This window comes from Triticum dicoccoides, chromosome 6B (genome assembly GCF_002162155.2).
Source record: "Triticum dicoccoides isolate Atlit2015 ecotype Zavitan chromosome 6B, WEW_v2.0, whole genome shotgun sequence".
Lineage (NCBI taxonomy): Eukaryota > Viridiplantae > Streptophyta > Magnoliopsida > Poales > Poaceae > Triticum > Triticum dicoccoides.
The window spans coordinates 545,469,651-545,495,594 of record NC_041391.1 but is presented as its reverse complement, the minus strand read 5'-3'; the positions used below and the strand labels follow the sequence as shown (position 1 = coordinate 545,495,594).

General features: G+C 43.7%; 1 pseudogene; it reads left to right on the top strand.

Moving 5' to 3' along the window:
* Positions 1-5,181: 5,181 nt before the first annotated feature.
* On the top strand, positions 5,182-25,099 carry LOC119321258 (annotated as a pseudogene).
* The last annotated feature ends 845 nt before the right edge of the window (positions 25,100-25,944 follow it).

Here is a 25,944-nt window from a genome sequence, read left to right as displayed (position 1 = left end):
AGGGGCCCACATGTCATGAAACAAATTTGAAGCCATATACAAATTAAAAAAATAAAGGACGAGGATCGAACATGCGACCGAGCCTTCAAGTCGCACGTCAATAGGCAACATACGTAGAATAGAAATGTTTGTTGTACCCCCTTTGTTCACATAATGTTTTTATATTACCACAGCCTAATTAATGGATAACATGTAATATTATTTTTAGTACTGTTCGCCTTCACTTACTGGTGGGTTCCATGTGTGCTCTCTCTCTTTCCTCCCCTTCTGCATTTAGACGCACGGGCAAACAGGAAGAACTCGCGGGCGATGTTGTCGTTGACCATATCTTGACGCGTTCACAAGTCACGGCACCAGTTTCACGTACTAGCAGCACTAGTCAGTGTGTACGTGCAATGCACGTTAATTTGGAAGCATATTAAGTGCATGCGGATATTAACTACTAGGATATTATTTGCGTGTTGTCATGTGATTAGCACTATTTTTGGCATGAAATTAACTGCACGCTAAACGTGTTGAGCGCTCGACATTGAAGCAGTCTAGGTCGTTGGATGACAAGGAATACATGTGGCTTGATGATGTTTTATATTTAATTTGATACGGCTCTAGCAGAACATTCAATCGATCAAACCATACATTTCGTTCAGTCTGACCCCGACTTTAAATTATACGACGATCGATATAAAATAAACGGGAAATGATAAATGTTTGGATTTTAAGCATGGCAATCCGAACGTTTTTCATGGCAAATTTAGATTATGCGGAGGCGGCGGCGGCGTCTCGCGGTGGGAAGCGGCTCCTCTGCCGTGCTATGTGTGTCGTCGGGCCACTGACCGACAGCGACAGCGACGTCTTGCGCCGTTGTTGGCGTACTCCTGGACGTTGGCCTAGCTTCAAGGAAGGCCAAAATGTTCTGGACTTTGGAGCGAGTCAACTGGCAGGAGGAGGCGACTGGCGTTGGTGCAAGGAAGCGGTCGATGGCGGCCATCCATGCCGCTGAGGGGGCACTGGTACCCGCGCGGGGACAGGCGCTGTCAACGGCGCGACGGAGACATTCGTGTGCATGGGCACTAGCACGGGCGCACACGTCAGTGCACGTGCAGGCGCATGCGCTGGCAGGTGCACGGGCATCGGCACGGGCATGCATGTCAGTGCACGCGCAGGCGCATGCGCTGGCAGGTGCACGGGCGCGTGAAAGTCGGCGGAGACCTCGTGGAACCCCGTGGCATCAAGCTCGGCGACAATGTGCGGCTCCCAGCCCATCAATTCCACGGGGATGGGCGCTGGCGCAGTCGGGGCGACGGGAGCCGGAACGGGAGCGGGGACAGGCGCGACGTCTTCCCGCAAGGCCAGTTCAAGCTCATCCCAAAGCGCCTTATGTTTTTGAGACTCCGGTTGGGTGTCTTCCTCATGAAACTGGAACACTAAGGGCAGACCATCGTGATGCGGCATGGCGTACATTTAGGTCAGGCTAGTTGGAGGTAGACGACAGGAGAATCGGAGAGGAAGAGAGAGGATTGTAGAGATACCGGGTAGTGCGGGGTTGACTTTAAACTGTGGCGCCGGCGACATTAAAAGTCGGAGCAGTTGGGACGACGGTGGGCGGCGGAGCGTGGTCAAAGGGCTCGCCTCCCGGTGAGACTGCACAGCGGTCTGCTCGCACGCCTCCCTGACAGCCAGCGCAGCAGTCTGCTCGCACGCCTCCCGTCGACTCACACGCTTGCTGGGACGGCACCTGCCGATGAGAAGAGGGGACTCGTGCATGCCCATGGTTTCAATAGTGAAAGTGTTCACCTTGACGTGACAGGTCTTTGTTCTAAAATACCTTCGCTCTTCATCTGTGCAACTTGTCATAAGCAGCTTGTCTCGAATTGAAGAAAAAACTTACGAAGTAATATATGTGCCATATCACGTGACCATGCTCAGTTTCAAGAATTTATGCTCACTTTTGGATTTTCTGAAATTTAAGACCCAGGATTCGAAACAATATCATAACCTGCATCATGCAATAAATTTTCAAGCCGTACATCTGTCATGTTGTATTTCTTAAGAAAGGATTTGGTCAAACATTTTGCTTAGTTAAACCTCCTTTCCGGTTTATAGGGCTCAATTCAAAAATCTCACCAACTAAGGTAGATGGTGAGTTGTGGAAAAATTGCTGTAGTTTGCAGAACTACTCAATTAATGAGCTTGTTTTCCTCAAAAATTGTGTTTACGAATGCATTAATTGCAATGCATGCATGCATAAAGTACATGCATGCATGTAATGATTTATTGCACCTTGAAATCTGAACATGTGATGGGGAACAACCAAATTGAGACTTATAAAATGGGAAAACTAAAATTTTGAGATAAGCCCTATAAACCGGAAAGGAGGGAGTAAAAGGATAATCTCTCCGTACCAGTGCATTGCCTGATATATTAACTCAAGTACTATGCACGAACAAAGGGGCTCAATTTTGTGCTCATCCTGGTGTAGTAGTAGTAGTAGGGAATGCAGTTAACGGGTGACATTGACGAGCGGCGACCGAGGGAATTGAACCGTGCTCGGCACGGTAGGTAACGTTGTCTAGTTACTAAAGCATCCCTCTGTTGTTCATCGGTAGTCATTATGGACCTGGGACATGAGAGGAATTTCCTAGGGCTGGAATTCTGGCCGCCAGATATTTTGACTTGAAACGCTGAGGCTCGACTGGTTGGGGTTGCCTAATGTGTGTACCACGCACGCCACCAAAGACAGGAGCCCTTTTTTTAGGATCAACACGAGCCAAGGTCTGGCTGGTATGCCGTTGGGTCATACCATTTGAGAATGCGAAAGGAACCTTTTAAATTGCCGAACGAATTTATGTGTATTACAATACCCAGATTTTCCTTGCAAATACTAATCTCAACGTGGTAATTGATTTATGACGAGTCGTTGAATTAGAGTGAATTTGTGATATAGTGATCTCAACGTGGATTTCACATTTCATGGTATCCCTACTAAGTTTGCCAATGCAAATTCAAATTTAAAAGATGAACAATATAGAGGTGAGAAAACTTTGTATGTATCAAGCATATGACCACACACACACACACACAGAGAGTAACACACGCACGAACACAATAACAATCCAATAAGTATAGTGCATCTATTTTTCCAACCCATGCATGTATGACACGAGTTCAAAAATACTCCTTCTATTCCTAAATATTAGTCTTTTAGAGAGTTCAACAAGTGACTACATACAGAGCAAAATGAGTGAATCTAGACTCTAAAATATGTCTATATACATCTGTATGTGCCAGTCCATTTGAAGCCTCTAAAAAGACTAATATTTAGGAACGAAGGGAGTAAAATGTAAGACATCCATGGTCCTCAGTTCAATACTTAAAATGAACATGAAACTGAAACATGAATACTAAGTCTAGTACTACAGTACATGCAAATGTTGTGTTTAGGCGGAGCTATGATTGTCGGGGGTCAACCCCTCGACCTTAGATAAAATTGTGGAGCTCTGTTTAGGGTTGTTTAGATTATATTTGTCCCCACCCTCCCAACCACCGATTGGTTGTGCACCCCCACCCCTCCTCCCCATGAGAATATCATGTGCCCCCATACCTTACATGCTATATGCCGATATGAGTTGCTTGGAGCTTGTAGATCTGAGATATAGCAGCTCACATGATGTGTCTTAATTTTTTTGCAGGAAACCCTGATGAGTTTGAGAATTGCACACAATTTTTACAAAAACTACTTAGATGCCCTTTGATCCCATATCCAACAACCTCGAAACTCGTATCACCGTAGCATCTAAGATGAAGGAGGACATCAAATTCTCCTGTATGTAAGAATATCATGTGCCACCACACCTTAGATGCTTTGGTGATACAAGCTCTTCGGAGGCGTTGGATTTGTGACCCAACACCTCCTCGGTGGTTCGAATGGTTTTTTGCAGAAAAGCCCCTCAAGATTTCGGCCACTGCTTACAAGCACAAAGACTGCTCAGATGCCATTGGATCTCAGATCAAACGACCTCCAAGCTCGTATCACCGTAGCATCCAAGCTGCGATAACACCTTATGTTTTCTTGCACGGGAGAGCATGAGGTGCCCCCGCACCGTAGATTCTATGGTGATACAAGTTCACTGAGATCTAATGGCCCACAATAGGAGGTTTGAATGTTTTTGCAATATACTGCTGAAAGAGTTTGAGAAATGCGCAGAAAATACAAGTACTATGCATGTGCCATCTGATCACCACTACAAGAAATATGTCAACTAGTGACCTTCTATCAGTGACCCTGGAAGAATTGGTCATAGATCTATGACCATTTGAGACCAATTGGTTAAAAGCTGTTCGGGGGGCTCCAAACCCTAAACCATTGCGACCATTTTGGTCAGAAAGGTCATAATTTCCTTACACGAAATGGTCACAAAGCAAACTGTGCAGGTCTGCTACCTTATTTCTAGTTGTTAACGACCAATATAGATGGTCATAGCCTTGTAGATTGTGGTGGGTTGTGATGACTAGGCACCATCTCATCAGTTTTGCCTATGTGTCATGTCCATGTGTCAATTTTGGCCCTAGGTTGTGAAGCAACCTGTATTTCTGTTATTCCAAAAATTCCCAAAAAATTCTCATAAATTTTTTGGATCATATCTTCATCAAATATGTCAAAAACCTTCCTTGCCTAGTTCTAAAATAACTCAACAATATTCATTTTCCTATCATGTTCAAAGCAGCACTTTGTGAAGGAAGTACCACTTTGGCATGTCCAAATGGTATCCATTTTCTACAGTGCTTTCCTATGCCCAAATAATCATCCTCCACCAAATGCCAGCTCAATCCATTCATTATTTTGAGCCCAGCTTCAACATTTGTATTTATGTCCAGTGTGGTACTTTGCAAAGCAAGTACCACCTAAGCTCCTCCTTTTGAGGTGAAAATTTGTGAAGATGGTCTTCTTAGTAAGTGATCATCCTCAGCCAAAACTCACGCCCATTATCCATGTGCATTTCCCATACCGCAAATCAAACACTTGGCTGCTTATTCAAGTTTGAGCATCGATCGGTCTCCTCGTGAGAACCTTATGTTGTGATTTTATTCCTAGAACCTACCTGGGCCGTTCCCAACCCACTAGACATGCCTAGCCCGCCCAGAACACATGGCAACACCATGGTCACGCGGTGACCACGCGGCGGGCATGCGAGCTTACGCGCTCTAGAGTTGGGGCCCTCGGCCACCGTCCAAACCTCGATGTCTCGCCATCAAACCATGTATTTCTGATTAAATAGATACTTATTTACCTAGAAATGATATTTGGAAAAAATAAAGAGCAAACTGTAAGTGCATCTAGTGCCACCCCTAGTTGGTTTGGGAATATGGACGACAAAGTTGGTTGAGGGACTAATGCGTTTGTGAGAATTGCAGGATAACGTAGGTAGTGTCCCTCATTAATTCGGTTTACCTACCGGAGATGACCCCTAAAAATGTATGAAGACAGTGAAGACAATGGTGGTAAGAGAAGATATTCATATTGAAGACTATGACATGAGAAGACATTGTGTGAAGACTATGGAGCGCGAAGACTGTGTGGTTTCGTTGTTTCATTTTCTTCTTGGGACAATTGCATTTTTACCCCTATTGGTTCCTACCCACGGGTTTTGCCCTTACTTTTCGAGCTTGCTCAGTTTTTCCCTTACTTTTTCCATCGAGATCCCTCAAATGCCCTTTGACCGTTTGACCAAAACTTTGAAAATTCATAACTAATTCATATGAACTCGGAAAAATGCAAATAAGATATCAAAATGTTTAGATAAATATTACCTTTATGGGCATATCATTTGCATTATGGACAAAAGTATCGTTTAAACTACCCAAGGTAATTAATGTTATTAACATTATTAAAAATAAATAGGTATAAACAATATTTTTTTCATGAATAAAAATTACATGCAAATGTAGGTGATGTTTGCTGAACATCCTGATAACTTATTTGCATTTTTCTGAGTATGTATCAACTTGTTATGAATGTTCTAACGACTTTGACCATTATTGGGAAACTTCATAACAAGTTGATATGAACTCAGGAAAATGCAAATAAGGTATCAGGATGTTCAGAAAACATCACCTACATTTGCATATAATTTTTACTCATGAAAAAAAATTGTTTATACCTATTTATTTTTAATAATGTTAATAACATTAATTACCTCGGGTAGTTTAAATGATGCTTTTGTCCTGAATGCAAATGACATGCCCATAAAGGTAATGTTTATCTGAACATTTTGATATCTTATTTGCATTTTTCTGAGTTCATATGAATTAGTTATGAATTTTCAAAGTTTTGGTCAAACGGTCAAAGGGCATTCAAGGGATCTCAATGGAAAAACTAAGGGAAAAACTGAGCAAGCTCGAAAAGTAAGGGCAAAACCCATGGGTAGGAACCAACTAGGTGTAAAAATGCAATTGTCCCTTTCTTCTTTGTTGAGTCATAGGAACCACCGTACTGTTAAGTGGGGTCCAAGTGAACTAACTCAGAGTGACTGATGTGATGCTCAACTCAAATCCTATGTCTTCGAGCGAAGACAATGAGAGCAAACCTTATCCAGAGCTGGATGAGTCAGCTTTGCTTGTAGCCCAAGTAAAGTTGTCGCGTGTGTTTGAAATCTGACCGTTGGAACACGTGTCAGTTCCTTAGTGACCCAGGGTCATTTTGGACAAATCAGGTCGGGTTGCCTAGTGGCTATAAATAGCCAACCCCCTACACCATAAATTGGTGGCTGCTCAGCGTTTGTGCATGGCTTTTGTCGTTTGAGAGCAACCCACCTCGAAGCATTTGAGAGAGAGAAATCTTTGCAAGGACAAAGCCCAAACACCCAGAGCCAAAGAGTGTTAGGCATCACTGAAGTCTTTCTGTCTGTGTGACTTGAAGACTTATTACACTTGAGGACTGTGAATCCTCCAGCCGGTTAGGCGTCGCGTTCTGAGCATCCAAGAGTCATTGTGGATTGCCGGTGAACGAAGTCTGTGAAGGTTTGGAAGTCTCCCTTGAAGACTTACCAGAGTGATTGGGCGAGGACTGGGTGTCCTTAGCTCAAGGGGAATAAGGTGAAGACACGGTCTTCTGAGTTAAATCTCAGCCTCCCTAACCAGACGTACAGTTGTCACAGCAACTGGAACTGGTCCAACAAATCATGTGTCTTCAACGAGCAACTGGTTCTATCCCTTCCAACCTTACTTAAGTTTGTCTTCGTGAAGTCATTGCCCATCTGTTTATCTGTTTGACTTCATTGCTTGACTACTATTGTTGATTGGCTTCACACTATCTTCCATCTTGATCCTTACTACCTAACTGCTATTAGTCTGGTACTTTCACATCATTATATACTTGACTATGGCTTGTTTAGGGTAGTTTATCTTCCGCTGCATATCGATTATGTTATTTCTGTTGTTTGTCTTCGAAACTTCAAGTTTTGAAGACTTTCATAAAAATCTCCTATTCACCCCCCCTCTAGTCGATACTAGCACTTACAATTGGTATAAGAGCAAGGTACTCCCTTGTTCTGTGTGATTCGGTTTAACCACCTAGAGTTTCAGCTATGTCGACTGCAGGGATAATCAAGGTCTCCGCTGCTTGCCCCGTGTTCGATGGAACTGAATATCCCTACTGGAAGAATAAGATGCGCATGCATCTTGAATCCATTGATGTCGACCTCTGGTATGTCGTCAAGAATGGCGTTCCCAAAACTGGTGAAGGTGTCACCCCCACTGATGTCAAGAAGTTCATTCAACTGGACTCTACTGCAAAGAACATCATCTGTGGTCATCTCACCAAAGGACAGTATGGCCGTGTGAGTGCTTTGGAAATGTCGAAGCTAGTCTGGGACTGGCTATCCAAGGTCAACGAAGGCGTCTCAACCCAGAGAGATCAAAGAATCAGTGTTCTTCGCAACCTCTTCAACCGCTTCAAGAGAAACGACAATGAGAATGTCCATCTTACGTTTGATCGCCTCACTGATATCACAAATGAACTTCAAGCTCTTGGCGCAACTGAGATTACCAAGCATGAAATCGTCAAGACACTACTAAGATCACTTGACAGCTCCTTTGACACCCTTGCCCTCATGATACAAGAACGTCCTGACTTCAAGACGCTCGATCCGTCTGATATACTTGAGAGGCTCAACACACATGAGTTCCAGCTATCTGAGAAAAGAGATATCTATGGTCCAAGCTATGGCCGAACTCGTGCTTTGAAGGAAAAAGTTGTTTCCTCATCTGAAGAAGAATCTGACTGCAGTTCTGAAGATCCTGAAGACATTGGAAGGGAGCTTGCTATGCTTGTGAAGAAGTTCCAGAAATTCACAAAGAAGAGAGGATTCAGAAAGTCTTCACGATCTAGCTCAAGGAATGATGAAGCTTCCACACATGATCACAAGAAGAGAACCTGCCACAAGTGCAAGAAACCTGGTCACTACATATCTGAGTGTCCATAGTGGGACAATGAGAAGAAGAAGAAGAAAAGCAAGGAATATGATTCTGATGACAACAAGAAGAAGAAATTCTCAAAGTCTTCTAAGTCTTCTTCCAAGTCTTCATCATACAAGAAGAGCTCATCTGGCAAGGCTCGTGCTTTTGTTGGCAAGGAAATGGATTCAGAGGAGGAGTCTGCTTCGGAGGAGGCGGAGGTGGAGTCTGGAGAGGAGTCTGACCCTGGCGTTGCAAGTCTGGCTCTAGCCACAGCCTATGTTGCCAAGTCCATCTTCAACACTGAAGACAATGACTTCCACACCAACGCTGAAGCTAATGACGAAGATGATTCTACTCCCACCTACTGCTTCATGGCACGTGGTGCCAAGGTAAAATCACGCGATGCTTACTTTCAAACTTCAAGTGAAGATGACTCTGATTGTGAATCCAAACCCAGCTACAAAACACTTGCTAAAATTGCAACTGAACAACAAAAGGCTATGGAACATACTCAAAAACTGTTAGACAAAAGCGATGACCTGCTGGACGCTGAAATGACATGTTCACAGTCCTTAGTTGATGACATAAAAAATCTTCATGCTAAGTACCAAGAACTTGAAGGTCGTCATGAATCACTCTCAACTACTTATGAAAGGCTCTCCTATGATTATCTTCAAAGGAAACAAGAGCTTGAGAAATTGAGAGCGGCTCATGAAGATCTTCAAAAAGTGAATGAGTCACTTCGCGCTCAACAGATCAGTTCCGCTCAGGATGGATTTGAACCACCATGTCTAAAATGCATTGAGCGTGATAACGCTACATCTGTTGCTGAATGTTCCACTGCTGCTACTGTTTCATTGTCTTCACCTACTGATGTGGTTACTAACCCCTCTGCGGAGGATACCACTGCTGTTGCTGATGAAAATGCTATGTTGAAGACATTGCTTGAAACAGGGATGTACAAAAGTTTGAAGGGACATCAGACTCTCTGCGATGTCCTCAAAAAGCAGATTCTGAACCGAAACCCTAGTAAAGAGGGTGTTGGGTTCGAAAGGAAAATGAATGTTGATGGCTCGTACTGGAAGCCTGAGCTGTACCCCAAAACCACATGGGTTGCTGCAAAGGAACCTTCAGTAGATCCATCTACCTTATCTGGCTTTACCTGTGCTAATCCTATTATTATTGATGAATCCTTTGATGCAAACTATAAGCTGTTCAAAAATCAGAATGGTGAAGTGTTTGCCAGGTACATTGGTACTAACTGCAGGAATGGACCACCTATGAAGAAGATCTGGGTACCTAAGCGGTACATTGAGAATCTTCTTGTGAATGTCGTCATGACACCACCAAGGAAGAAGACAAACCCCGGACCTATAGCTTCATATGGCCCAAAGGCTTCATACAGATACAGGACTCACATGAGTCACCCTAATGCCAATGTTTTGCAGGGAAATCATGCTCAGACTTATGAATATGAGCGTGTATCTTCGAACCGCTATGTTCATAGGACTAAGAACTTTTCTGCCTATTCATATGAGTATCATTCATCTCCTGCAAGGCTATTTGCTAGGGCTTCAAAGCCAAAATTCTTAGATGCTGCACTTAGACTCATTGCTTCTAAGCCCCCACTAAAGATGTGGGTGGCAAAGAAGAACTAACTCTCTTTTGCAGAAAATGGTCTCCAGCCAGCAATCAATGGCGTCCGATACTATTGCTGGGGACCTAAAACTGATTTAGGACGCACGATAAAATGTCATTCAATATGCTTCACATCTGAATTTCGTATCAGTCATGCTATGTCCTAAGCTTAATATAAGATGTGACTGTCCCTATATGTGTCAAATGCTTATGCTTCACAACACTCTTGTGAAGCCTCTCCTCATAACTGCACTGTCGGGTACATCACCAAAAGCTTCAGAGTGGATTATGGACAGTGGATGCAAAAATCATATGACTGGTGATCGAAGTCTTCTCATGGACTCAACCTTACGTCCATCCGACAAGAGTCACATCACATTTACTGACACTGGTCCACAGCTTGCCGTATGTCTTCTCACAAAATCTTTAGAATGCTGGCTCTGGCATCGAAGGCTGGGACATGCTGGCATGAGGAACTTACACTCACTCGTCAAGAAGAAGCATGTCATTGGCATCGAGGATGTCAAGTTCAAGAAGGATCATCTGTGTGGTGCCTATGAAGCTGGAAAGATGACAAGGGCAAAGAACCCCTCGAAGACAATCATGACAACATCTCAACCCTTCGAGCAGTTACACATGGACTTGTTCAGACCTACTCACTACTCCACCCTCACAACAACTGCCTGTCTCTATGGCTTCGTCATTGTTGATGACTACTCAAGATACACATGGGTTCATATAATTCTTTACAAGAATGAAGTGCAAGATGTATTCAAGTGTTTTGCAAATCGAGCTATGAACAACTATGGTGTGAAGATCAAGCACATTAGAAGTGACAATGGCACTGAATTCAAGAACACTGGACTTGATCTGTATGTGGATACAATGGGAATCACTCATGAGTTCTCTGCTCCATACACACCTCAGCAAAATGGCATCGTTGAGCGCAAAAACAGAACCCTCATTGAGATGGCTCGAACAATGCTAGATGAGTACAAGACACCAAGAAAGTTCTGGCCTGAAGCTATTGATACAGCATGTCACATCATCAACCGTGTGTACATTCATAAGCTTCTGAACAAACATCATATGAGCTACTTACTAGCAAGAAGCTGAACGTCAGTTACTTCAGAGTATTTGGAGCTAGATGCTGGATAAAGGATCCCCATCACAAGTCAAAATTTGCACCTAAGGATCACGAAGGCTTCATGCTTGGCTATGGAAAGGATTCACACTCCTACAGAGTCTTCAACCTGTATCTCTACAAGATCGTTGAAACTGTGGATGTGAAATTTGATGAAACCAATGGTTCACAGAGAGAGATTCTGCCAAGTACACTTGATGAAGCTCCTTCAAACGAGTCTATCAAGCTGATGGGAACTGGTGAAATCATGCCCTCTGAAGCACAGCCTGCAGAGGAACTTATCATCTCTGCACCAAATCAACCTGAAGACAATGCTCAGTCCGAAGTCAATCCTCCCAATAATGACAATGAATAGCCAGAGCAAAACCTTCATCCTGTTCATCCTCGTGTTGCAAATGAAGTTCAAATAGAGAAGATAATTGACAGCATCAATGCACCTGGTCCGCTCACTCGATCAAGAGCAACACAGCTAGCAAACTTCTGTGGGCACTTTTCATTTGTGTCAATATCAGAACCCAAGAAAGTTGCTGAAGCTTTTATGGAACCTGAATGGATTCAAGCCATGCAAGAAGAACTTCAACAGTTCAAACTGAATAATGTCTGGGAACTTGTCAAGCGACCTGATCCTCGCAAGCATAACATTATTGGAACAAAATGGATATATCGAAACAAGCAAGATGAGCATGGTCAAGTCGTCAGAAACAAAGCACGTCTTGTGGCTCAAGGATACACTCAAGTTGAAGGAATTGACTTCGATGAAACATTTGCTCCTGTTGCTAGGCTTGAAGCTATTCGCATACTGCTAGCCTACGCTAATCATCACAATATCTTGCTATATCAAATGGATGTAAAGAGTGCATTTCTCAATGGCAAGATCGAAGAAGAAGTATATGTCGCACAACCACGTGGCTTTGAAGATCCAAAACATCCTGATATGGTGTACAGGCTAAACAAGGCACTGTATGGCCTCAAACAAGCCCCTCGTTCCTGGTATGATACAATCAAAGACTTCCTGAAGAGCAAAGGCTTCAAACCTGGATCTCTTGATCCCACTCTCTTCATGAAGACATATGATGGTGAACTGTTTGTGTGCCAAATATATGTGGATGACATAATCTTTGGCTGCACCAACCAGTAGTATAGTGATGAGTTTGGGTACATGATGCAAGAGCAATATCAAATGTCCATGATGGGTGAGCTGAAGTTCTTCCTTGGTCTTCAAATTTGTCAGCAGAGGAATGACATCTTCATATCTCAAGAGAAATACCTCAAAGATTGTCTGAAGAAGTTTGGAATGGAAGACTGCAAAGGCTACACGACGCCAATGCCAGCCAAACAGCATCTTGGTCCCGACGATAATGGTAAAGAGTTCGATCAAAAGGTATATCGCTCCATGATTGGTTCTTTGCTTTATTTATGTGCATCTAGGCCAGATATTATGCTTAGTGTTTGCATGTGTGCTCGATTCCAAGCGGCACCAAAGGAATCGCATCACTTAGCCGTGAAGCGAATTCTTTGATATTTGGCTTACACCCCAACACTTGGATTATGGTATCCCAAGGGCTCAAAATTTGATTTGGTTGGATTATCGGATGCTGATTATGCTGGTGACAAGGTAGATCGCAAGTCTACATCTGGCACATGTCATTTTCTTGGTCGATCACTTGTCTGTTGGTCTTCGAAGAAGCAGAACTGTGTATCTCTCTCAACTGTTGAATCTGAATACATTGCTGCTGGATCCTGTTGTGCTCAGCTTCTATGGATGAAGCAAACTCTCAAGGATTATGGCATCAACCTGAAACAAGTACCTCTCTTCTACGACAACGAGAGTGCCATCAAAATAGCCAACAATCCAGTCCAACACTCGAAGACAAAGCACATTGAAATTCGTCATCACTTTCTCAGAGATCATGTTATGAAGAAAGATATCGATATCATTCACGTCAACACTGAAGAGCAACTGGCAGATATCTTCACAAAGCCCTTGGATGAGAAAAGGTTTTGCAAGTTACGTGTGAGCTAAATATCTTGGAATCCTCTAATGTCCTGTGATCAGGCACACATCCTAACACTTGTGCATGTTGATGACTTAGATGTGCAACACACAAAGTAATGTATATCTTCAATCAATGAAGATTTACACTCTGAGTGTGAATATATTAACATGGAATTTGACTTCGGAGCGCCACGATAATTGTGCGCCCTGTCTGGGTCCAATACTTCCTATACGGTGGGTAACGCCACCACCAGCTCTTTGTTTGAAGTGTTTTCACTCGAGGCGTTATATTGCAATGACTTCACATTTGGTTTGTCTTCAGTTTCAATTTGTCTTCATGACTTTCTGCACTATGATGATTTGATTGCTTTCTGATATATTATATATACTAGTGTTCTGTCCTCTACAGCATTCACTTATAGCTATGTCTTCAAGATTGGATCTTTTGAACTAAGTGAATGTGATCGGACCCTAACCTCTCTATGCTTCCTATCTCAAAATCTATCTGTCCAAATCATATGCATTCTGTTGAAACTGTCGAATGTCTTCTCTGCGTCCTAGTCAGCAGAAGGCAAAGAGACAAACATTAAATCTGTTTTAAATGACTTATTTTTACTGTTGAAATCCGGAGAAACCAGAACAACTCTCCGACATGCTTGGCAGGCGTGGGAACGTGGGACAACCCTGAGTGTGTTGCATGCTTGCCACGTACCCCTCACATATGAACCGCCAGGGGCACCAGCGTAATTGCGCTGTGTCTCTCACCTACTTATAAATACTTGTCCCCTGCGGTAAAGAAATCCTTCTCCCACCTCTACACCTCCGTCAAAACCCTAGCGCCACCGCTAGCTCGCGACGACGCCGACAACGAAGCGCTTAGCTGCTGCGACTTCTCCGACGCCGTCCTCACGCCGGCCGCGGACATCGTCCTCTCCGCTGTCGCCGTAGGTGTCCTCCGTCGCCAAGTTAGGGCACGGTGGGCTGAACTACTCGGTCTCCTATTCCTCCATCTAGCAATTCTTCGTGTGGTAATTATAACTCTATTTTTACCACCTTTTTGATCTTCAAGATTCATCTTGTTTACCAAAAGTAGTTTCTGTCTGTTCAAGCTAGATCTATTCCGTCTGCATCTCATACTGCTTAGTCGATTCACTTAGATTTCTTGTCTAGTTTGATTCCTCACTTGTACTTATTCACGGATTGGTACAAATCTGGAACCAACTCACCTATATAAGTAAATGTCTTTGCATCATGAGGTCAATGTCTTCAAAATGATTTATCTTCAAAATCTTCTGAGAATGCATATGACCTCTTCCCCTTCCCCCGCATCTCTAATGCTATCACAGGTACATGTCCGTGGGAGGATCCCTTAGTTCTCATAGTCTGCATTCGTTTGTAGAATACTTACAGCATCATATAAATTCTCCTGAAGCCAGTTCCTGCTTGACCAGCAAGCGCAAATCTCTGAAGCCTTTGAACGTATTAAAGCCTTTCAGCTTGAAGTTCATGGCTGCAGAAAACTCAGCAAGGAAGGGTGGCAGACAGCGCAGAGAAGGAACATCTAAAGATCTGCCTGATGATTTAGCAGAACTATACAAGACAAATCCTGGAGAGAACTATCATCATAGGAAGACGTGAATCCAATGGATTCGACACTATTGGGCAGAGGAGTGGTTCAAGTACAAGTTTGTTACAAAGGAATATGCAGAGAAGAATGCCATCAAGAGATCTTGGGGTGATATCCTCTATCGAGGCCTTCAACCCAAGAGCCTAGCTGAAGCCATTGATCAAGGCTTCTATCCTTGCATGGTCCATGGGCCACAGCCAGCGAACGCAGATCCCACCTCACTACTATGCTGTCGTGATGACTCTCTCTTCAAGCGCAACTACCAGTTTGTTGTGGCTTCGGCCAAGAAGAACAAGAAGTCCTTGTGTTTGGACTTCAATCCAGGTCCCTCTGCTCCCCGTGTTGACGGCTCCCGTGATGCTAATCCCAATGTCATTGGCCCCTACGCCAACCTTGACGGCCTCATCACCTACATCATGGTCCAAGGCGCCAGAGTAGATCACTCTGACGATGGTGCTGACTCTGATGAAGTCCCTGCTCCTCCTCCAAAGCCGCAGAAGCAAAAGAAGTCAAAGGCTTCAACCTCAGCTGCACCTCCCAAGACTTCACGTGCGAAACTACTAGCCACTGCACCTCCTGAAGCCAGTGTGCAATCTGAAGATCTCTCCCGTGTCTCCAAGAGAATGGACAAGAAGAAGCAACTTGTTAGACCATCTGATCAAAGAGCTTTGACTCCTGCCGTAATTCTGCGTGAAGAACCCATTGATCTATCAAGTGATGAAGATCTTGCTGATGATGCCCTTGAGCAGCTGATCAAGAGCAAAGAAGAAGCTGAAATCTTCAGCAACTTGCCTCTCTTTGATGTGGCCATCATCCACAATTTCATTGATGAGTGGTTCGACACCCCCAACGTCGGCTTTGAAGACTTACAACTTCCAATTGGCCTCAGTGTCGCCTTCAATGGCGCCATTGCTTCTGAGCTAGCTCTTGCTCAGCGCATCGTTGAGCTCAAAAACAAGATTGATTTTGAGAAGGCTCAATTCAAGAAGCATGTGGCCAAGCTAAGTGTTCAAGACGTCAGAAACTTCAAGGTCATGCTGAATGAGCTTAAAGAAGCTTTTCTCCAGAAACGCCAAGAAGCTCAGGGCTCACGAGAACGCATGAAGATTTTGGCTGATAAGTGTGTGCTTGCCTACAATGAGGCTGAGAAGCGCAAGTCACTTGGCCGTCCTGGCATTGACCCCAGGATGGCTGCAAAGAAGAAGAACAAGCGCCCTGCTGATCAGCCTGAACCTTCAAGCCAAGAAGCCCCTCACATTATCTTCCCAAGCAGCATGACTGGCTCGAAGCCAAAGGTCACCACAACAGCTTCAGAACAGAAGAAGACGAGGGCTACAGAGGCTGAAGCCAGAAAGAGAAAGCATACTGAAGCCTCTGATGCTGCTCCCTCCAAGAAGAAGCGCAAGACCAAGAAGACTAGGGCTGCTTCCACAGAGCCCTTAGTCGTTGAACCCATTTCCGTGCTTCGCCATGTGTCAGTACATCAAGAACGAAGAATGGTAGTCCATGAGCCTGCTCCCACAGAGGCTCATGCAGCTGAAGATATTCCAGTAGCTGAACACACCGCTGCTGAAGACATTAGTCAAGATGACAATGTAAATGATGATGAAGTTCTTCATCAGATCGAACATCAAGTGGTATCATCGCCTGTTCGTACGAACAGAGAACTCATCAGCATTGGTCGTCCATTGACGCCAATTGCTCAGGATGCATCGTGGGATGATCACCCACAACAACAACAAGACTCCCCGGTACTCCCCAACAACAACAACAACAAGCTACACCCCCAGTGAAAGAAGAGGATGAAGACTTTCAGGCTCAGCCAACTCCATCTCCTAACTTGAAGCCAACACTTCGCAGGCTTCACAGAGGACAAAGGCCTGAAGTCCCTCTGTCGAGCGTTCCAGAAGGAGAAGTGCAACGTTCACCTGTTGCACGGCAAGTATTTTCTGAACCTGCTCCAACTGTGAATGTCTCCGAGTCTGAAGCACATGCTGCTGAAGACATTCCGGCTGCATCAGCCGAGGAAAATGAAGAAGAAGTACGTGTACCAACTCCCCCAGCTATTGAAGAAGAAGAAGCAGTTCCAGATGAGAACGTGCCTATGCCCGACCCTCCTGTTCGTCAAGAGGAGGTTGACAATGTTGAGGCTGCCACCACCAACGCCAATGAAGCCAATGACGTAGTCATGACTGACGCCAATGTGGAGCCTGCACCAACTAGTGTGCCCGAAGCAAGTGTGGGCACAGAACCTGAAACCAATGAGGGTGCTGCACCTGAAACCAATGAGGGTGCTGCACCTGAAACCAATGAGGTTGCCGCACCTGAAGCCAATGAGGATGCTGCACCAGAAACCAATATGACAACTGCTCCTGAAACACCTGTTGTGCAGCCTGACTCCTCTGATGTTGCCCCTTCTCATGTTCCGCCACCAAGGCCTCACACTATTGAGCAAGCATACAATCACGGTCAGCTTACCACTGTCCGATGGCCCATTCTGGTGCCTCCGCCTTCTGCCTCAGGACCCCAATTTGATTATCATGTTGAGCATCGGCCTCAGGTCCAGAAGCCAAAGCCCAGGTTGCCAGGGTTTCCAGGTACTACCAACTCACCAGGGTCCTTCAATGCTAATGGCTTCAAAAGCCACAATACCTTCTTTGACAGCACCAAGAACCCATACTCCAAGCCAAGGATATCATCAGATCGGTTCTGGAGCTATCAGTAGAGAAGCTATGACTCATGCGTGTTATATGATCAAGGGCGCATTTTCCCTCATATGCATCTTGACACTGAAGCTATTGCTGGACTGTCGTGCTTGGAAGAAGCACTTGATTGCTTTCATGATGCTGGTCTGCTCCACTTTGTGACAGACAAAGAACATTGGAATGAAGAGCTATTGCTTCAATTCTATGCCACTCTGCACATTCGTGGCTACAACAGAGACATAAAGACATGGGTTCTCAAGTGGATGACTGGAAATGTTCATCATGAAGCCAAAGCTATGGATATCATCGAGCTTACAGGGCTAGCCACTCCAGGAGAACTATATGAGCCCGACTGTCAACTGCACCGCAATGCTGTGGAGAGCATCTTTCATAAGCCAGAACCCAATATGAGCCAAATGCTAAGCATGATGAAGCCTTTGCCATATGACGCTGAGTATCCCACACATTTATTTGTTGAAGACCTTGAGTATCTGCCTCGCACCATATATCATATCATCAGGCGAACTCTATGGCCAGTCAAGGGACATTCATCAGCGGCCAAGCTTGAAGGAGCTATGAAGACTTTGGTCTTCTATATTCTCAATGGCATCAGCTTCAGCACTCAGGAATTCTTCATCAGGCAACTTGCTGCTTCCGGCTCTGACCTATTTGGTCTGAAGTTTTATGCTCCATGGGTCATGCGCCTCATCAAGAGACACTCATCTGTCAATTATCAGCCCTCTGCTCGCAATCATATAATATTTCTGCCAGAGGTTGATATGTCAGTTGATGCTATATACTCTGACCCTGCCAAGACGCCACTTTGTCTTCAGAACATTGAGCACCAAAGCTTCACTCAGCCTATTGAAGGTGTTCAAGCAGCGACAAGAATCTATCCACTGGCAGGTAATACTCGTCTGCCTCACAGAGCGCCCACTGAAGCCACTGAAAGCACCATTGCCCAAAGGCCTCGGAAGCGTTCTCGTGTTCTCAATGACCGAGAACTTCTTGTGGCCCTTCATCAGAAACAGGATAAGCATCATTTCTGGCTCAAGAGACAGATGCAAAGCCTCTTGGTGGATGTCAATCGCATTCGCAACCTTGCCACCAAGAATGCCTTTGTTGCTCATGAGACTTGCCGGAGATCATGGAAGAGCTTGACATTACTCAGTGCTGAAGCTGATCTTCAAGATGATGGCTTCAATGAAAGATTCCAGTTTGATTCCACTCCTCCACGGACTGCTACCCTGCGTCGAACTCCATCTCTTGAAGACTCTGAATATTCCTCTTCCGCGGCAACAGTTAATGCCAGAGTGATCGATGATGAAGACGATGCTACTTCACCACCTCCTACAACTGCGCGCATCGACACTGCACCAAGTTCATCTGCAATGCCAACCAACGACAATGACCCATCTGCTTCACCTACTCATGGCGAGTAGATGCTCTATGTCTTCAAACCTTTTTGGTCATTACTGACAAAAGGGGGAGAAGCGTATGAGTTGATAGTCTTCAAGCGGGTTCATATGGGCGGTTGCATTATATTTTGCTGCGTGCTTACAACTCTTGCGTTTTGAAACATTTGGTTCTTTGAGTTGTAACACCTAAACTTGATGGTCGTCTGCTACTTCTGTTACTTATTTGCTTTACTGTGATGCGATGATAAATTCCGCATGTGCGATGATAACTTCCGCACTTAGATCATTCTGCAGACGTCCATTTTTCATTATGCATGTCATTTTACTTGCTATATCATTTCATGCATGATGAATTAGCTTCATAAGTTGAAGTGGATCTCCACAAGTACAACCTGCCATGTGCATTTGCATTCCAAAAGCAAATTACTTATATGCACATCTTCAGGGGGAGCCCTTGCAACTTATGAAGACAATTCCCTATCCCTACAATTTCACATACTTTATCCCCGTTGAAAACTTCAATCAGTTTGTCATCAATCACCAAAAAGGGGGAGATTGTAAGTGCATCTAGTGCCATCCCTAGTTGGTTTTGGAGTATTGACGACAAAGTTGGTTGAGGGACTAATGCGTTTGTGAGAATTGCAGGATAACACTAGTAGTGTCCCTCATTAATTAGGTTTACCTACCGGAGATGACCCCTAAAAATGTATGAAGACATTGAAGACAATGGTGGTAAGAGAAGATATTCATATTGAAGACTATGACATGACAAGACATTGTGTGAAGACTATGGAGCGCGAAGACTGTGTGGTTTCGCTGTTTCATTTTCTTCTTTGTTGAGTCATAGGAACCACCATACTGTTAAGAGGGGTCCAAGTAAACTAAGTCAGAGTGACTGATGTGATGCTCAACTCAAATCCTATGTCTTCGAGCGAAGACAATGAGAGCAAACCTTATCCAGAGCTGGATGAGTCAGCTTTGCTTGTAGCCCAAGTAAAGTTGTCGCATGTGTTTGAAATCTGACCGTTGGAACACGTGTCAGTTCCTTAGTGACCCAGGGTCATTTTGGACAAATCAGGTCGGGTTGCCTAGTGGCTACAAATAGCCCAACCCCTACACCATAAATTGGTGGCTGCTCAGAGTTTGTGCACGGCTTTTGTCGTTTGAGAGCAACCCACCTCGAAGCATTTGAGAGAGAGAAATCCTTGCGAGGACAAAGCCCAAACACCCAGAGCCAAAGAGTGTTAGGCATCACTGAAGTCTTTCTGTCTGTGTGACCTGAAGACTTATTACACTTGAGGACTGTGAATCCTCTAGCCGGTTAGGCGTCGCGTTCTGAGCATGCAAGAGTCATTGTGGATTGCCGGTGAACGAAGTCTGTGAAGGTTTGGAAGTCTCCCTTGAAGATTTACCAGAGTGATTGGGCGAGGACTGGGTGTCCTTAGCTCAAGGGTAATAAGGTGAAGACACGGTCTTCTGAGTTAAATCTCAGCCTCCCTAACCAGACGTACAGTTGTCACAGCAACAGGAACTGGTCGAACAAATCCTGTGTCTTCAACAAGCAACTGGTTCTATCCCTTCCAACCTTACTTAAGTTTGTCTTCGTGAAGTCATTGCCCATCTGTTTATCTGTTTGACTTCATTGCTTGACTACTATTGTTGATTGGCTTCACACTATCTTCCATCTTGATCCTTACTACCTAACTGCTATTAGTCCGGTACTTTCACATCATTATATACTTGACTATGGCTTGTTTAGGGTAGTTTATCTTCCGCTGCATATCGATTAGGTTGTTTCTGTTGTTTGTCTTCGAAACTTCAAGTTTTGAAGACTTTCATAAAAATCGCCTATTCACCCCCCCCCTCTAGTCGAAACTAGCACTTTCACAAACTATGAGGCAGCTGCAGTTCAATTTTGACCCGCTTCGAGCTGAATTGATGGGAATTTGTCTTTTTCACCAGAGGTGGATCAAAAAATTTGACACCCAACCATTTTGTCAATTGTGCATTAAATATCGCCTAGTATTTTATCAAATTGATTAGGTCCAATTTTGCAACAAATATATGGTAGGTTCTTCACAAAAAAAACTCATTTCGGGCACTCGGAAAATGGAAAATGAATTTTCCGTGCAAAGAAAATGAAAACTCCCTTAGGCAACATTGTTTGGAATTCCAAGATGCACCCTTGTGCACAATATGAGATCATTTGAACAAACTATGCCATGAATGTGGCCATAAGATTAATCATTTGGCTTGAAAGCCATGAATATTCACACTTGATAGCTCATTTCTGAGAACACTTTTTTAAAATAATTAACCGTATTACAAGTTTATTATTTTTCCGGGAAACTTGGTCACATATAATGACACAATGCGAAGGTTTTCTAAATTTTTAATTTTTTTTTGAATTTTTTATGCCCGTTTCAAAATGCGGTCAAAACGGCGGGCTTGACCGTTCCTATCTAGTGGTTGAATCTTGGATTTTTTTTCGTGGTTCTCTGATTAAATAGATACTTATTTACCTAGAAATGATTTTTGGAAAAAATAAAGAGCAAACTACGAGGCAGCTGCAGTTCAAATGTGACCCGCTTCCAACTGAATCGACTGGAATTTGTCTTTTTCACTAGAGGTGGATCAAAAAATTTGACACCCAACCATTTTGTCAATTGTGCATTAAATATGGCCTAGTATTTTATAAAATTGATTAGGTCCAATTTTGCAACAAATATATGGTAGGTCCTTCACAAAAAAAACTCATTTCGGGCACTCGGAAAATGGAAAATGAATTTTCCGTGCAAAGAAAATGAAAACTCCCTTAGGCAACATTGTTTGGAATTCCAAGATGCCCCCTTGTGCACAATATGAGATCATTTGAACAAACTATGCCATGAATATGGCCATAAGATTTATCATTTGGCTTGAAAGCCATGAAACTTCACACTTGATATCTCACTTCTGAGAACACTTTTTTAAAATAATTACCGTATTACAAGTTTATTATTTTTCCTGGAAACTTGGTCACATATAATGACAATGATGCGAAGGTTTTCCAATTTTTTGATTTTTTTTAAATTTTTTATGCCCATTTCAAAATACAGTCAAAACGACGGGCTTGACCATTCCTATCTAGTGGTTGAATCTTGGAATTTTTTTGGTGTTTCTCTGATTAAATAGATACTTATGTACCTAGAATGATTTTTGGAAAAAATAAAGAGCAAACTACGAGGCAGCTACAGTTCATATTTGACCCGCTTCCACCTGAATCGACAGGAATTTGTCTTTTTCACCAAAGGTGGATCAAAACTTTTGACACCCAACCATTTTGTCAGTTGTGCATTAAATATGGCTTAGTATTTTATAAAATTGATTAGGTCCAATTTTGCAACAAATATATGGTAGGTCCTTCACAAAGAAACTCATTTCGGGCACTCGAAAAATGGAAAATGAATTTTCCGTGCAAAGAAAATGAAAACTCCCTTAGGCAACATTGTTTGGAATTCCAAGATGCCCCCTTGTGCACAATATGAGATCAGTTGAACAAACTATGCCATGAATGTGGCCATAAGATTTATCATTTGGCTTGAAAGCTATGAATCTTCACACTTGATATCTCATTTCTGAGAACACTTTTTTAAAATAATTACCGTATTACAAGTTTATTATTTTTCCTGCAAACTTGGTCACATATAATGACACAATGCGAAGGTTTTCCAATTTTTTGATTTTTTTCAAATTTTTTATGCCCGTTTCAAAATACAGTCAAAACGGCGGGCTTGACCATTCCTATCTAGTGGTTGAATCTTGGAATTTTTTGGTGTTTCTGTGATTAAATAGATACTTATGTACCTAAAGTGATTTTTGGAAAAAATAAAGAGCAAACTACGAGGCAGCTACAGTTCAAATTTGACCTGCTTCCACCTGAATCGACAGGAATTTGTCTTTTTCACCAGAGGTGGATCAAAACTTTTGACACCCAACCATTTTGTCAGTTGTGCATTAAATATGGCCTAATATTTTATAAAATTGATTAGGTCCAATTTTGCAACAAATATATGGTAGGTCCTTCAAAAAAATCTCATTTCGGGCACTCGGAAAATGGAAAATAAATTTTCCGTGCAAAGAAAATGAAAACTTCCTTAGGCAACATTGTTTGGAATTCCAAGATGCACCCTTGTGCACAATGAGATCATTTGAACAAACTATGCCATGAATGTGGCCATAATATTGATCATTTGGCTTGAAAGCCATGAATCTTCACACTTGATAGCTCATTTCTGAGAACACTTTTTAAAAATAATTACCGTATTACAAGTTTATTATTTTTCCTGCAAACTTGGTCACATATAATGACACAATGCGAAGGTTTTCCAATTTTTTGAGTATTTTTGAATTTTTTATGCCCGTTTCAAAATGCGGTCAAAACGGCGGGCTTGACCATTCCTATCTAGTGGTTGAATCTTGGAATTTTTTTGGTGTTTCTCCGAATAAATAGATACTTATGTACCTAGAAATAATTTTTGGGAAAAATGAAGAGCAAACTATAAGGCAGCTACAGTTTAAATTTGACCCGTTTCTAGCTGAATCGGTGGAAATTTGTCTTTTTCACCAGAGGTGGATCAAAACTTTTTACACCCAACCATTTTGTCAATTGTGCATTAAATATGTCCTAGTATTTTAGAAAATTTATTTGGTACAATTTTGCAACAAATATATTATAGGTCCTTCACAAAAAAACTCATTTTGGGCACTCAGAAAATGATGAAAAATAGCTAGAAATATCGGAAATGCATACAAATTGGTCCTCATCCATAAAATGCGATCTAACTCTAGTGAAAATTTGTGTGGTGCCCTTTTGCAAAAAAAAATGGATGACTGCTTCACAAAATACCTCTATTTTTAGTACTTGGAAACTATTTTAAATCACTGATTTTTTTAAACCAATCACAACTCTTCCCACGGATTGATGACATGGCGGCCGTCCATCCATCCATCCATCTATCTACAGAAAAAGAAAAAAAATGAAAAAGAGATACCCCCACCCGCTGCCCAAACCCTAGCTCAGATCCCATCGACCCCTTCCCCCATCGCACCCCTCCTCCCTCGTCCCCATCTCCTTGCCGCCGCCGCCACCTCCCGATCCAGTCCTCTCCCCTCTGTTCCCACCCACCGCCGACATCGCCGTCCTCCTCACCCACTGCTGCCGACCTCGTCCATCCCTCCCCTCACCATCTCTCGCCACCCTATGCCCTATCTCCCTCTCCCCGATCCCATCCCTCCCGATTCCGATCCGACCCTGCCGCCCGCGCCCGCGCGCCACCACCCAGTCCTCGTCGCCTCCTGGAGAACGTCCGCCGCACTTCCTCCGCCCATCCCGGAGGCCTTAGTCGGCGCCCTCCACCGCAGGGCCGCCGCGCTCGTCCCGCCCTCGGCGCCGCACCTCCACCGCCATCTCAGTTGGCTCCTCGCCGATGCCTCCGGCCCTTCCCCATCCAGCGCGCTGCTCGGGAACAAGCACTGGAAGGACCTGGTGGTCGCCGTCCGAGACGGCGTGCTAATCCCGCGGCCCGAGACGGAGGCCGTCGTGGACATGGTCGCCACCACCGACTGCGAGCGGGGGTCCTGGTCCTCTCCCTCGTCGTCCTCGGCAGCGGCATTGCAGCTTGGCTCCATCACCGTGCCCTGCGTCGATGTCACGATCAGCTTCACGGATCACCGTCTTCACGGTACGCACACACACATTTCTGAAATCCACAGTCAACAGTTTGGTGTACGTGTTGACTACTCGGTCATGAGCCATGCGTGTGGTTGTGCATGTGCAGAGGTTGGTCGAAGAGGGCTGGAGTTCATGCCGTTCCTGCCGTTCCTGTCCGTGTTCCTCTTCGGCACCTCCTGGTTCATCTTCGACCTCATCCTGGTGAGATTTCCATCCAACCCTCCCCGTCCCCATGGTGGTCTTTCTAGTTAGTACTCGTCCGAGAGAGTTGCAGTACCAACCGTTAGTTCTTGGTATATCAGGTGGCCAAGATTGTAGCTGATGAGATGAATAACTACCTCTTGTTTGAGCACACTCTACAAATTGTGCCTGTCCCACTTGAGAAAGTTCATGCCAAATTGTAATCACTGCAACTGTGCTTCTTACTTATGTTATTTTCACTTTTTGGTGTGCTATTAGTTACAGTAGATAGCACAATTGCCAGATTGGTTCCGGGCGGGGAGAAATTCTGGGCAGATTCCGATAGCGCTAGCTGGGACTGGGACCGTGTCCTCGTGCTATACATCTAGATTGCACATATTAGCTACTACTATCACTTGCAGATAGACACACATACTAGTCGCAGTACATGCACATTCAGTAAATTCTTCAGTGTTCTTGGCTTCTTAGTACATGCACATTGAGTACATGCACATTCACATTTATTGTATTTGAATTGTATCAACTTGCCAGTTAGATAATTAACCATTACATGTGATAACAAGGAACCATATTTTTATCAGTGGACTGCTGTTTCTTTTCTTGCTTCTGTTTGCAAAATTAGGTGATCATGGTAGCCTTGTTTTCTTTAGTGTTAAAAAAGTACTAGGCTGTAGTTTTTTAGTGTGTCACCTTTATATGTGTCTTTCGAGTGAACAAACTATGGTAAAGGTAGATCAGGACTTTCATATGAAGTGGAATTCTATCTTGGGTCTAATCTTTTGAATGAAAAGTTTTAGTTAGAAATACACTGCTTTCTATCTGAAGGGGTGTATAGCTGTGTTGTATGACGTTGTTAGTTTTTGATGTACAAAATTTTGGTAGGTATTCTAGGCTGATGATTGTTGGGACTCTATAGTTATTGAATGGATTTGCTAGCAACAAGGTGCCAGGCACAATTTACTGGTTATGATAAGACTATAGTTGTGTTGTTGTGATATTCAATTTATAGAATTGACTATGTTCTGTTTTTGCTTCAGGTAAACCAAGG